This window comes from Haliaeetus leucocephalus, unplaced genomic scaffold, assembly GCF_000737465.1.
Source record: "Haliaeetus leucocephalus isolate CR32 unplaced genomic scaffold, Haliaeetus_leucocephalus-4.0 Scaffold169, whole genome shotgun sequence".
Lineage (NCBI taxonomy): Eukaryota > Metazoa > Chordata > Aves > Accipitriformes > Accipitridae > Haliaeetus > Haliaeetus leucocephalus.
The window spans coordinates 437,128-450,031 of record NW_010972605.1 but is presented as its reverse complement, the minus strand read 5'-3'; positions in this window follow the sequence as shown (position 1 = coordinate 450,031).

Genomic DNA, 12,904 nt, shown 5'->3' with positions numbered 1-12,904 from the left:
GTCTCACCTTTCTCTGCCTAAAAATACCTCATCTCCTCTTATGTTTAGGGTCACAAGTTTCCAAAGAATAAATAAGTGCAACAACCTCGTCATATAAAAATTCACACCTTCATGGTGCTGAAATTTTTCTAAAAACATGGCTAGACAGGAAAATTTGTTTGCAGATTTAGCTTATTATACTTTAGCCGACATCTAGGGCTAGGTTCTAGCTTCCGTTATATTTTGGCAGCACTACAGTTGTCCATACAGTTAGATGAATCTGAAGGAGTATGGGTACTATTCAAGAGCTTGGGTTGTTCATACAATGACCACGTCCATCAGAGTACAACGGTGTGGGAAGCATGACCCATGGAGGCACAGCCCAGCAGTCTGCAGGGAAGTGCTGCCAAGGCTCATAGGCTAAGGGGAGAGACAGTTCAAGGCTATTCTTTTTCACTTTTTCACTCTATTCCCAGAACATCCTAAGGATAGGGGATGATATTTTGGTCCCTGTGTATGATCCTCATAAAGATGCAGAGTGTTTTTCAGCCATGCAAATGTGAAAATACGTTTTTCACAAATCTTTGAAAATTAGGCTTTGAGTTGGCTCCTGTATAAAACAAAGATGTAGTGATGTAGCAATATGCAGAAAAGGTGGCGTGCTTCCAATAGCTCTACAGAGTAGTGCCATCAGTTTGCCATTTGGAGGTACAGATGGGTGGCGGGGAGTGCTCCACAGAAAACTCTTTGCACCTCCTCATGCCTTTTCCAACTTCTTCATGGCTTCTGCAGGTAATTCTGGTCTCACTGTAGTCTTGTTTCTTTTAACTTGGTATCATGGATAAGATAACTGGTTATTCCTAATTAGATGATATGGTACTAGCAGTCCAAATGGTTACTGGTTTGATGTCTTAAGCACAGCATCTTAAAAGGATGACATTATTAACAACATGAAAAAAGTAAATCTGTAGGAGCATGTATTATTTCAGTGGAATATATCCACTTTTTTATATGGGAGAAGAATATGAATTTATTTACTAAGTTAAAATGTTCTGCATTGCTGAAATTCAGAGGAAGTCCCTTTCAGTTTTAAAGAATCTACTTTAAATCTGCCACTTTACACATTATGCCTGTAGGCATATGGGACAAAAAATCATTTGGCTGGGTTTTCCTAGCTTGTCTTATATCAGTGGAGTTGCTGCAGCTGTAAGAACTGGAACTAGCTATAAAGTCCTAAAAGTTAAATTCCGAGCTCTTTGTTTCTTAAAAAAAAATCTATTCAGTTACTTCATTTAACAACCTGTAGCATTTTCACACTGATAGTACATAACTGAACATACCTTTTGACACTTTCAGATGTTCTTTTCACTTTGCCTTGGCTGGAACTCATGGTTTTGTCTTAGCTTCCTGAGACACAAGAGGTTTTTTAGGACAGGTAAAAAAAAAAGTTTAAAAAAGTTAGGTTTTATTCTCCTTTTCTTTTTCTTCCCATTTACTTTCATGGCTGCCATGCACCGATTTGTTTCATTGTCCAAGAGCGTCTCTTGTCTCATGTTTCATGAGGCTTATGGCTGACTATAGTCTCCCAGACATTATGCGCCCCCCATGAAACTGCTTCAGATCTATTCCTGTAAATCTAATTGGTTTTATCCTTGATTATTGCCTCTGCCTGTCTCAAAGTTTCTGGAATGCAAAATGTTCCTGGCCATTTTCTTGCATATAGCAAAAATATATTCTGAGGTCTAAATTATCCCATTGAGTTCTTATGTGGGGTTCAAGAGGTCCTCTCCAGAGACAACCACTCAGTGATCTCTACTACCTGTAGACAACCTCTTACTTTAAGACATGATGATGTTGCTTAATGCCACCAGAAATAAAAGGTTAAAGTAGAGGCAAGTGGAGAGCAAAACAGGATATTGCCCAGGGCATGCTACTTGCAATATATTGTTTCCCATGGGACAGTAAATGTTGAAGAAAATTTTACAATCTGCATCAAAGTTTCTGGTCATCTGTTTATCATTTTGCTCCTGTGTCCTTTGCACTGGGGAATTATTTGAGTAAGTGTTTTGCTTTATCAGTTTTACTACAGCTGATGAACCTCCTGCTTCTCCTCTTCAAATTTAGAAAGGGCCAAATCATGTTTTCTCCTGCTTCAAAATTGCTTCAAAACTGGCATTAATCCCCAAACAGGCATTAGTCCCTATATACCAACCTGCTGCTTCCTCTGGATATGTGTTTTGGGTAAAGTGTATCACCTTATCAGCCATTTTCACGAGTCATGTTTTCTGTGGGAAAAGGACATCTCTAGCAGGCCTGGCTCCTAATGGTCCAGATCAAGGAGGCTGTTAAAACATGCCACAGTGTCTTGCTGCCTTGTGTAACAGTTCTGCTTTGTGTGGAACCACAATTTGATATATAGACAGTTGATGTCTGAGTTTTGTCACCCAACATGGAGTCACAAGAAGCCTAGGATGAGCTCCTGGATCCCACCCCACATCCATAATTAAGTATAATGGGAATCTTCAGGTAGAACAGAGTTCTGTTGCTGCAGGGAAGTGAGTATTTTGTGGCATATGTGTTGATGAAAAAGACAATGTGATAGAGCCAGGTAACTTTTCAAAGACAAAAAAAGCCCTTTATATTTCAGAACTGGCAATATTTTCATGTAACTTTTTTTTTTTTTTCTATTTAAGGTGTGTGTTCAGCTGGAAAACATCCTATTCGAATGCTACTACTGGATACTATACAGAAACTGAAATGACATTTTCAATACATTTACTGAACTCAAGCACTCCAGTGTTTTTTTGTTTGTTTGTTTGTTTGTTTTTTTGTGTGTATGTGTGTGTGTGTGTAGTAACATTTCTACAGGTAGTAACTGTGTAACAAAGGAAATAATTTTCTTTGGCTAGAATTCCCAAATCAGTGTCACAACATTCAGTCCATGCAAATCCTCATTTTAATTTCATGTAAATATGCAGTTTATACATTTTGTATATAACGTGTGGCCTTTAGTACTATGTTTCAAATTGCCAGTGTTTCAATAAACTGGTGGAAAATAGAGCCATCTGCAATCTGTAGGCTGAGCATAGAAATAAAATTATGCTTTAATGCAACCGTGAAGCTGTGGCATTCCAAAAATGGCATATTGTAATGTGTTCTAGAGCATTAGATATCCGTTAATCTTTTAGCAGCTTTTTGAGCAGGACATCTCTTTGAGCCTGAATGCTTGTTTCCAAAGATACCATGCCCTTGTCTTAGTAGGGAGGTTATGAAGACTACTGAAGAAATTTGTCAGGACACCAGATTTATTATCCTGCTCTTTTTCAAAATGTACCATGTAATCGCTAATCTCTGGAAAACTTTGATTTAACATGTCATCTAAAAGATATTACTGTATTATTACTAGCATACTAGCCAGAATGCAAAATACAAGGGTGTGAGTAGAAGGAATGTGTCCCAGATTTTCAGACATGACTGGTTACAATCTCCTGATACAGCAGTGACAGTGGCACTTTCCAGTCAAACTGTATCCTATATGTTTAACTATATTATCTCCACCATTTTCAAGGATTAAAAAGCTGAAGCTTTACAGTTTTAGAGAAGCAGACATTTTGTTGAGATAAAATATCTATTACAGTAATTTCAAATGCCTGCATTTTTCACATCCTTAAAATCTTTTGACTGGAAATAAGGATCTGTAGCAAATTTAAGCCTACTGTCAACAAACTTTGTTTTTTCACACAGTAGAAGTTTTTTGCAAACATGCAGGACCCACAGCCCAGTGATGGAAAACCACTACTTGTCTACCCAAGCATCAGGGCTGTATGAGACTTGATCCCTGGAACCCTGCAGCATAGTATCGGGTCAAGAGACTTCAGAGAAAGAAATCAAAATGGCAAGACATTACTTATTCATCATGAACTAGGAATACCAGAGTAAGGTGTTCACCTCTTCTCAAGGAAGCTGTACATGTGCTGCAAGACACAATATATTGTCTATTCCATTTGTAATGTGAGTTAATTTCTTCCCATTCTTCAAAGTGATAATGACAAAAAGAGTATCATAGCCTTTTCAGTCCTGGTTACAAAATACTAATTTACGGTTATTCTTTACAGGTGTCTGCATAATCAGTTTCACAATATACTTCTGTTTTTTTCCTTAAGAGTAGGGCTTGGAATGCCATGCTTTCAAGATGAAATGCCACATCATATGAAACAAAATCCATTGGCTGAAGGAATTTTAAAGTGTTATAAGATTATATTTCATTTTATAATGTCAAAGGTTCTATAGGCAAAAATTTGCAACAGTTAACAAGTATGACCTTTAAATTAGTCACATGAAATTCAAGGCATAAACTTTAATATTCACTCATGAAGGCATGTTTTTGCCTAAAAAATCTGGTAGAAAGAATGAATCCACCCGTCCTTATTAAAATCACGTTGGTGTGTGATGCCAGAGCAGTGGTTCAAATCTATAGAACTAACTTGCGTAAGTAAGAGAGCAGAATCAGGCCACATGAAACAGAAGATCCTTCACATAGTGGTATTTCAGCTCCTAAATCAATCATTGGACATTTCCAGCAATAAATGTGTGAGCAAACCTCTGCTTTTCAGCTCAGTTCTTAAGGATATGCTTACTTTGGAAAACCTGATGTGCTGAATCATGATGAAAAGAATCTTGTTAGATCTGTTCACACATTTGTAACTTATGTAAGTAGATGATAGTCAAAGTACATTTTCTTTTAATTGCTTCAATTGCAGTGTAGAACTTAGAGTCCTTGTTAGCTACCTTAGCTCAATGGTGTTTGAAAAAGGATTTGTCAAACAGGATAAAAATAACACATAAGAGAATATGCTTTGAAAATTAATCAGCTTTGGAAGACCAAGCATCACCTGTACTTTCACCTACATAAAAACTTACAAGAACTGTGAAATATGCAGATGTGTCAAAGATACCTTCCCCACAGCTTGGGCATAGAATCCAAAAGCAAGGCATGTTAACTACAAGATGCACAACATTTTCCACTAGTGCTTCTCATTGAAAGTTAAATGTAAACATAATCTCTTACAATTCACCAAAGTCAAAATAACTGTGTACTTAAGAGTGCTACTGATTTTAATTAATTCATTTGGCATCACCAGATATTATTTAGATGTAATATGTTTTATAATACTGAAAAATAGAGCTATAAAGTAAAAATAATCCAAAGTGGTGGCCTTTGCTTTTCAATGTGCTAATCCTACTCTCCAAGTTCTAAATAATATTTTAAAGTTCCATTTAATTCAGCAAGAACTGGGTATATATTCCAAGTCATGCATATGTTACCTCCACAGAAATTGCTGATGCTGAAATGCTGTTTATACTTTTAGTGTCTGCATTTGAAAAAGAATGCTGAAAAAAATTGATAGGAATTAGCCTCTGTGTGACTGAATGAGTGGAAAGCTTCTCAGTAGGAGGCTTAAAACAGTTCAGTGTGTGTAGGACACCAAAAAGAAAACTAAGTACTGAGTTGCTTACAGCATCTAAGTGCTTTCACATGGAGAAAATACAGTCATAAAATGAGACTTTTAAGAAAGGAATGGCAAGGTTCAGCACAAAGAACCTGAGGCCAGAAAATTTAAATAGGAAACAAGACATTTTTAATGGTGAGTTGCAATCAGTCACTTAAATTTCCATCAGATGGATGTGGTTAATTCCCAGATCTCAGGATGACTTCAGATACTTATTTAGAAGATGTGTTTTGACTAAAAGCAAGTTAGTGAGACTCAGCATAGTGGTAAAAGAATGAAATGTATGATCTAGTGATATATTTGAAGAGGGACTAGATGACTGCAGAGGTGCTAGTCCTGAACTCTCAAAATATATTTACATGACCAAATTGTTTACAGAAGTAAGAATCACTGAAGATATATGCCAAACTTATGTTTTTGCTTTTTGTTTATGTTTCACTTTTTGGGATGCAAGATGAGCAATTTGATTTTCCTTCATATTAATATCCCTTTTGGGAGTTGGGTTAATTAAATAGTAGAATAGGTTCTACTGTCTCATGAACTTAAATAGTTAGATTTTTTTGATGTATTCTGTGTATGTACACACATTTTTTTCCTGTTTAAGTTGGGTTTTTTCCTACAAAATAAGCTAAGGGAAATGCAATGATACTCCACATGACTCAAAACTAGGATTGTTTTAATGCCAGACTTTTCTACACCATAAACAAAATAGATGTGATTTAATATCTTAAGGAGGATTTCATTCATATTGATGTCACCTTACACTTACATTGGTGTGCATCTCAGTTACCTGCAAATTTTTCACACTTTTTAAGAACTGCATTCTCTACAGTTCACTATTTATGAAATGAGGTCTTAAACAAGATTTTACAGTTAATTGCTGAGCTTCAGTCCTTTGTTTCAGCACTTCTGTGATAGGCGTGGAACTGAAGGGATAGACTGGGGCACTGGTGAGAACAATATTATGACTGTGAAGGCACTGAAGAAGGCAGTTTTGTGCTCCTCTTAGGATAAGTTTACTGGAGGGTATGCAAACCCGGGAGAACCAATTGTGCCTAACACGAAAATCCATGAGTTGCTGTGATTTCCACAGGCTGCATGTTATGAACAGAGCTTCTGCAAAGCACAGATAAAAAAATGTATCTAGATTCTACAGTTTTCCCAAATTTAATGAAACAAGGGGCTGACAGGTCCAATCCACTACTCTCCATTGTTATGTGTAATGGTTATTGACTTCAAACAAGCCAAGTATTTGCTGGTTTTATTTTTCAAATGGAAAATTAGTGTATACATGGCAATCAACCCTAGATCTTTAAAGTTCCACTTGGTAGCTAATTCCACAGAATTACAGTGAAAGCACGGAAATTAAACCAGCCTCTTGCTCCCTGCAGAGCCAGTCATCTCTTATGATTCTAGCACTGGTCGGTTTAGCTGAAACTGTGCCATTCCCTACTTTATGTTCAGCTACTGTCTACATGGTTAAGTAATAAAAATTATAATTTTTGAGAAAAAATGTATCAGATGAAAAGCAGCTTGCAATAGGTTGCCAGACAACAGATCAAGATAGAAACAATAGTTTCTTACTGGAAATTATCTTGAACTAAAGGTTAAGCAGAAGAATGTGTGGGAAACCTTGACAACTCTCTTTTACTCAATCGTAATTTACAAAAAATCTTATATGCTTATTGCAGATTTCAGAATAATAAATAAAGATGTTGCTTTCTTACAATTAATCTTTTCTTTAACAAAGAGGAACAAAGTTTATTTTTGCTAGAAGTGATTCTTTATGTTTTAGAGATCTATATATTGACTTGTCTATGTTCTAGTATTTAGATATAATAAAATATCTAGTTATTGCAGAATTTTCCAGGTTTTTTTAAATATCAGAAATGATTTCATCTAAGACACAGCTTTGTGTGATAATGGTATAATATGAAATAATTACTAGAAATTAGTGAGTTGGGATGCTTAGAGGGCAGGATTGTTAAAACCGAAACACCTATTTTACTTTCTCTCATTATTTAAATTTCACTATGTGCTAGCACTGTACAGCTGGAAATAATAACCGTCTTCAATTACCTCATCTTTGATGCTTGCCAAAAAGTACATGCAATAGCATGTTTAATTCATCATGTTTTGTTTGTACATTAATAAAAGGAAATTGCACAGACAGGAACTGCAAAGTACTGTACAGGAGAAGTAATGAGTGGACAGCAAAAGGTCTGATTTGGAAGTTCAATGTTCATTTACAAGCTATGGACCTAAAATAAAGTATGGTTCGAAGCAAACTGTGGCTGTGCATTCAATATGTGCAAAATAAATGAAAAGTATAGTTCAATTTCTTTAAACTTTTATTTTAAAAGAGTAACTTTTTCTTCTGGAAGTAGTGCTAAAACCTTCAACTGGACTACCAAGTTGTTAGCTGATTCATTGATAAACTTTGTAAGAATTTTCTGAATAGGTTCAATAAAAGAACTGGATTAAATTTGACAGGTGAAGCCAGAAGCTATCACCTAGGGTTGAATTTGGTGTTTTGTATTCTAAAGGCAATTGTTCCTATTTTATTCTGCTGAAACAATGGAGAATAATGGAGGTACCTTCTGAGAGAAAAGTACAAATCAGGTACTTTTAAGTTCAGAAATCGAAACTCTCTGTGATTGACAATTTTTGTATCCTTTCTTTTTATTTTTGTCAAATCTCATTTTTATTTGCCATTGTCAGATCGTTGAGGTCTTGGGAAACATTTCAGTCAAAAGAAAAGAAAAAAGACAACTAGGAGCAGAATTAACATTTTTCCTGATTATTATCAAACTTCAACAGCACCCAAGTATGGGAATAAATTGGAGAAAGAAAGAACTGGAAATCAATTTTAGGCTTTTTTTTTCCATCTTTGCACATAAAGAAGCTGCTTCAGCTCATTGTCAACAGAAAATACGGTTTTCAGCAACTCTTAAAATGAGAAAATTTAGCAGAACCCTAAAGTAACACCTGAATCCTAAGCTTATAATGAGCTCCTCTGGGAATCAATCCTTCCACCTATTAAAATGCAGAAATTTTTCTTTCTTGTGGCAAAAAGTGGATGCTAGCTATTGAGCTGCAGTGAACCTGGGAATCCCTGCCACTGTGCAGAAAAAGACATGAGGCTGTACTGCTGCGCCACAAGTGCAGGCAAGGGCTCAGGTGCGGTGTGCGCCTTTGGGTTGTCTCAAGTAAACTGCATGTCTCTTCCTTCTGCAGAGGTAAACAGCAAACAAAAAGAGAGTGGAAGGAGGCACAGCTGAAAAAGAGGGCACTTCTGCAAAAGCACAGTCTTTATGGTTCAAGGAGGAATTTAGCTAGCCTCTCTCAGGCAGTACTCATCTCTCTTTCCTTGAGTGCTCTGATGCGCTCTTTGCTCCTTCCTCTGCAAATCAAAGACAGGTCCAGTACATCATTTAAAAACCCAATTAGTCTAGTACAGAAGTAAATTTAAGAATTCAAAATGTAGACTGAATTAACCAACTGCGTATTATCCCTGTTGGATTTGAATAGTTTATTGAAATAGGCCAAGGAATATGAAATCTCACAGTGGAGGGAAGTCAGGATTTCTTCATACTCAATGTTTGCTGTGGATTAAGTGGAATTACATCATGTTAAACTGCCTTGAATCTGTTCTTTACTTTCCCTCTGGTGTAAATAACATGTCATTTTATCATAGATTATTAATCCTTCTTTGAAAGTAGGTTTCCTGAGATATGATCTGTATTCATTCTAATGCAATTGCTATGGACGCTGAATCCTGAAACAGCTGTCACACTAGTCCCCTCTCTTTTGCTGGCTACCGAGGTCACGTTATCTGTTAATCTCTTAGTCATCTGTGACCATAGTGCATGTGTATCACCTAACAAAATGCAGGTTTAAATGCAGGTGCATGGACATTTGTATGCCTTTGGCCCAGAATTCACATAACTGTACTATAGCATTGAGGTACACCTTGCACATGAGCGTGAATTTCTCCTGAGATTTGGCTGTCAGGGAAAGAGTGCATATAGGGCCATTCAATGATCATTTAGCATACACATGCACACTAGCACCTCCAAAGCAGGCATCACAGGCAGGATCCTAGTCTATCCCTATGCAACAAGAATATTAGGAACAGCAATAAGGCCCCTGGAATATCACTGCAGCATTGTACAAACCCAGTTTCCATCTCTTCTTCTCCAATATGCAAAGGTACAACAGCCTTCACTTGCACATTATATATTAATTTGCTGCCCTTTTTCTTGCTATGTTTTTTTTTCTCCATATCATCTGTATAAAAGGAAAGCCTTTCACCAAAGCAGCTGATGGCAAAAATGAAGAGCTGCACAATCCTTTTGAAGAACATGGCATTTAAAGAAGTGTACCTGACTGCAGCTACCTGGTTTCTTGGAACAAGGACAGAGAACTTTAATTTTCAATGTTTTTTAACTTCTTACTCATTGAAACCCTAATATTTTTTATCATACTGAAGATTTACAGCACTTGTCTTAGCAAGTTCATTGATCTTTATCTAAAAAAATATCAGGGAATACATGTTTATATTCATTGTTGTCAGTCACTGAAATGCCCAGCTTTATTGTATTACAGAATTTGGTTTCACTGACTCCACAACTGCATTCTATTACATTGCAGATAGTAATAAAATAATAATAATAAAAAATTAAAGTCTGCTTAAGTATTTGCACAAAGTTTGATAAAGTGAGTGCATGAATGATAAAATCCTTTTATTGCAACACATTTGAAAGATACATGTGCTGAACTTGATTAGTGCTTCCCACAATATTTTATAAGTGTCTCAACCAGTTAAATTATGAATACAGTGCATCTTTGACAGTTCAGACGAGGAATTGCAACATCTTGAAGGATGTTCAAAACAAAACAAAGCAAGCAGCAAGTATTACTCATAGCCTTCCAAAACATAGTGAAAATATTTAGGGAAATTAATTCCTCTAGAATGAGTGCAGAGTCATATTGACATCAGTGGGAACCCTCAGAAGAAAGCGACTCTCACCTCTTAAATCAGTCCAGAAAGTGGTAGGATGCTTATGGCATGGGACCTTTTCATATTCCCTGATTGATATCATTGAACCAAAGAAGGTAATCTACACAGATTTGATATGAACACACCTGTCATCTTATGATCTGAGGTGGAGGTCAAGAATAGATACATGAGTCCAATAAAGTTGGTATACAATTCAGTGTCACCTGTCATGAAAAGCCACAGATTACCTTCCAAGAGTCAGGGCACCAGCACCTTTTTGACGGAAATTCTCTAAGCCAAGAACTGCTAGAGATAGAAAATGTATCCTGGAGAACTATCACTACATGATTGTGTTTTTCTTATACTCTTCACCAAATGCCTGCCGTTGGGCAGTGTTGGAAACATGACACTGGGATAGCATGGCCACTGGTCTAAGTATTGCATTTTTATTTTTATGGCTGCCACAGCTGCCTCAACAGTTCTTATTGTCATCTCTACAGTGAGATATCAATGTCCTTTTTCGCATTGAAGGGAATGAACACTGCACCCCACTGCGGTGGGTCTAAAAGCAGGGAAACTGCACTTGATCTGGGAGAGGTGATGAAGCTAATAAGCTCTGCGGAAACAATGTATTTAGGTCCAGAAAGTGTGTAGTTGAGCTATCACTGATTTGACACAAGAAGTGAAATGAAGTATTTGATCACAATTTTACAGTAAGATGTCTACACATTTAATGAAGATACATAAAATCTACAATAAATTTCAGGTGTTAGCATGTGTCATGGTTTCAGCCTAGCTGGTAACAAAGGACCACGCAGCTGCTCGCTCACTCCTCCCTGCCCGCCTCAAGTGGGATGGGGAGAAGAATCAGAAAGGAGAAAAGAAAAAAACCAGAACCTCGTGGGTTGAGATAAGGACAATTTACTGGGACAACTCAAGGAGAGAAGTTACAACAACAGCAACAGTACTAATAAAAGAATATACAGAACGGGTGATGCACAGTGCAACTGCTCACCACTCGGAACCCGACATTCGGCCACTTCCCACACAGAGAGAGCCAGCCTGCCCCAGTCCGCTCCCCATTTATATATGGAGCATGATGTCACATGGTATGGAATAGCTCCTTGGCTAGTTCAGGTCAGCTGTCCTGGCTGTGCCCCCTCCCGGCTTCCTGTGAAAATTAACTCTATCCCAGCTGAACCCAGGACAGCATGCCATATGGTCTTAGCTTCTTGTCAAACTATTTTCATATATAGAATGTAAATGAGGAACAAAAGAACAAAGAGGTAATTACTACTAGATGGACATTTCTGTGATGGAAATTTCCATGGAGCTTTTCCATGAAGACTTCCACGAAGCAATACTTCATCAGTTGGAGGTTGGTTTTCACCAGATTTTCAGTCCTATTTAACATCACTTTACAGTTACATTTTGCAGCATGTAGCCCTGGATTCTTGATCTGTAAAAATTGCAATGATTTTTAAAGGCAGAAAAGTAAATACAGAGAGGTACTTGATGCCAACCACAGACTCAAAGACCTCAGAGGCTGAGGACTTGTGTTTGCTCATGTTCTTGCATAAGGCAAAGAGAGGTTTTGGAGGCCACAGCACAGATCTGAATTAAAATAGAGAATTCCTGATAACCTGAAACATTTCCTCTAGAATAGTGTTACTTAAGGAAATTCAAAATAACTTAAGGTTCCCTCCTGCTCCCCTTCAATTTAGCATTGTCAAGGGTACTTCTTGGGTCAATTCCTCATTATCTGTGGTCTCTGCACTCTGTGAATATTTATCTTAGTGGCTTTTCTCTGAATATTTTTCTTTAGCTACCTGTATACACTGAATGTTTGGGATACAGTTAGTTACTTGTGGGAGTTCTGCTCTTTTTCTGATCGAGACTAACAGCCACATCTATGCTCTTTTTATGGCAAAAATATAAACTTCATTGAGAAGATCCTTAAAAGGGTCACTTCAGAATTGTCATAACCATTTGTCTGGAAAGTAAATATAATAATTTTTAGCTTACTGAGACTTTTAGAAACAAGGTTTGAGAAACAATTGCTAGTGAACAAAATATTGTCATAGTTTAAGACAAGACTTCTTATCAAAGTTTGCATCAAGTCTTTGCATCAGTCCTGAATATCCAGGCTTAAAACCCAGGGGTTTGTACTTATATACACAAGCAAGCAATTTTGGTGGGAATTTTCAAGGTTTGAATATTGCCTTTTAGCATGACTTGGTTTGGTCAGTAGGGCCATCTGCAGTTCTCAACTATGAAAAAACTCAGCAAAAAGTCAAATATACAACAGACATTTGAAATCGGTGAGTCAATTATATGCCATGATCTAATTCCATGCAGGTGCACCAAGAATTATTTTTGCTTATGCAGGGAACATTATCATCTTCTATTTTGA